At 31.3% G+C, this 2,188-nt stretch overlaps 1 non-coding gene across 1 annotated transcript; it reads left to right on the top strand.

The window, feature by feature from the left end:
* Positions 1 to 352: 352 nt before the first annotated feature.
* Positions 353 to 425, top strand: TRNAG-ACC (transfer RNA glycine (anticodon ACC)). Its single transcript has one exon. It is a non-coding gene; the product is annotated as a tRNA-Gly (tRNA).
* Positions 426 to 2,188: the final 1,763 nt, after the last annotated feature.

Genomic DNA, 2,188 nt, shown 5'->3' on the forward strand with positions numbered 1-2,188 from the left:
ACTTTTGGGGTATTTGAGAAATGAGAAACTTGCTGGGTGAAAATAATGAATTGGCCTCCGACACGTTAAGTATTAGGTGTCAACAGCACAGCATTTACTTGAGTGCACACTGTGGGGAAGAAAAACAAATACATCTCGATGTGTTAAAAGCAATGGATTTAACTTGTCACAAGGTCTTTTGAATGAATTAACTCATTCCTCTACACAAGACAAAATGACAGCTGGAAATTTGTGAGTAAACCTCAAAAACAGTGACAGTATTATGACACTGACAGATAAAATATAAGGTGGCTCTTAGGTGAACAGAAGTTTCCATTCATTAAGAAAAATGCATTTTTAAAGTAGATTGGGAGGAAGGTATAGCTCAGTGGTAAAGTGACTGCTTACCATGCATGAGGTCCTGGGTTCAATCCCCAGTACCTCCAATAAAAAGATAAGTAATAAACCTAATTACCCACTCTACCCCCCCAAAAAAAAACAAAAACAAAATAAAATAAGAAAAAAAAATTATAAAAAAAGCAGATTGAAGAAAATTTGTTATAAACAATCAAAACATACAAACACCATCTGAGTTTTATTAAATTCTAAATGGATTCAACTTTGTACGGGAGCTTGACATATGCAGTGACAATGCAGAAGATAACTATAAAAGGGATTATAAGATGTGCATTGGAATTTCCACAACTATTGTGAAACAGAAAGCGACTTTTCTGCTAAATGACAATAGATAGAGATTTGAATAGAAATCTTTAAGCAATTTATGATTTAAATGTATTTGTCTTTCAGAAAATACAGTGTGCTAATTTTCTCATTTAAGGGCAAAGAAAGTTAAAATAGGGATGACATCAAAAATTTAATTCTTGAGCCATATAAATTCTTTGCCTTGAAATTTTATTTCCTTTGACTTAAAGTGATTTCAATTGATTTGAAATAGATACCAGAGACATTTAGAAATTGACCTTATTTCTTAAGTTAATTTATAAATCTTGCAGATTGTTTAGAAACTTTTTATTACTATTATAGAGTCTGTGAAAGATAAAGAGAAGCACTAAACATTATCCTTACCCTTGTAAAGCTTACATTCTCCTTGGGAAGGCAGGATTTACCAAATCAGTAGGATATATTTACTATCTTTATTAAGTCACTAAGAGAATTTCTAAGCAGTGGACTCAATTGAAAAAAAAATGTAGGACCAGATTACTTAAAAGTCACATAAATCAGGCAGGAATTTAAATTTAATATGATAGACAACATAAAGATATTAGAGGCTTTTAGTAGAGAATTGAAGTATTTTTCTCCTGTTACGTGTCAAGATAAAGTTAGTTTGGGTAAGATTAAGCTAGTAGAAAGAATTTTAAAAGGAAACAAATAGAAGTAAGGGGACTATTAAGAAGCTGTTATTATGATACAGTAATGAAAACAGTTAGTTCCTAATTAATGTTCTGGTTGTGAGAGTTAAGATTTGTATGTTAGTGATTTGTAATGATATATATCAATTATATACATTGTATGAATTATAACTAATTTCATACATGTGAGATGAAGAGTCACAATAATATGTAGTCAAAGGTGACTCTAAAATTTTTGCTTGAAGTGTAATCTATAAGAATATTGAATCACTATGTTGCACACCTGAAACATAGAATATTGTAAATCAACTATACTTCAATAAAAAGTTTTCTTTTGCCTAGAATATTAAAAGTATAGTGCTAAATAGATATGGGGAAATTAAGAAGGAATATCTATGTTAATGAAAGCAATTTTAGGTTAAGACTATGAGGAAATGGCTAATATTAACCATTACAGCAGAAAGCAAAGATTACCTACTGTGAGGCATTTGGACAAATAAATTAGCAACTTGAGACACTTGTTTGCATCTTCCCAGAGAAATGAAATCCCACTGAGCATCCATTTACCATCACAGCAAGAAAATCAAGAACATCAAGAATGACAGACTATAAGAATTTTATGTGGCTTGCATCTCACAAGGTACACTGGATAAGAAGTAAATGAGCCACAATAAATGTGACAATATAGTATTATTTTCATTCCATTCCTGCACATTATATAAGAATTCCAAAAATACCTATCAATCTCCACACAGTTTTGCACGTTGCTGCAGGGTCTTTTACCTGTGCTCCAAATTCTAGACCTCTTAAGTGTGATTCATATGACAGCTATCATTTTC

The sequence above is a fragment of the Camelus bactrianus genome, chromosome 3, assembly GCF_048773025.1.
Source record: "Camelus bactrianus isolate YW-2024 breed Bactrian camel chromosome 3, ASM4877302v1, whole genome shotgun sequence".
In the NCBI taxonomy this organism is placed as follows: domain Eukaryota; kingdom Metazoa; phylum Chordata; class Mammalia; order Artiodactyla; family Camelidae; genus Camelus; species Camelus bactrianus.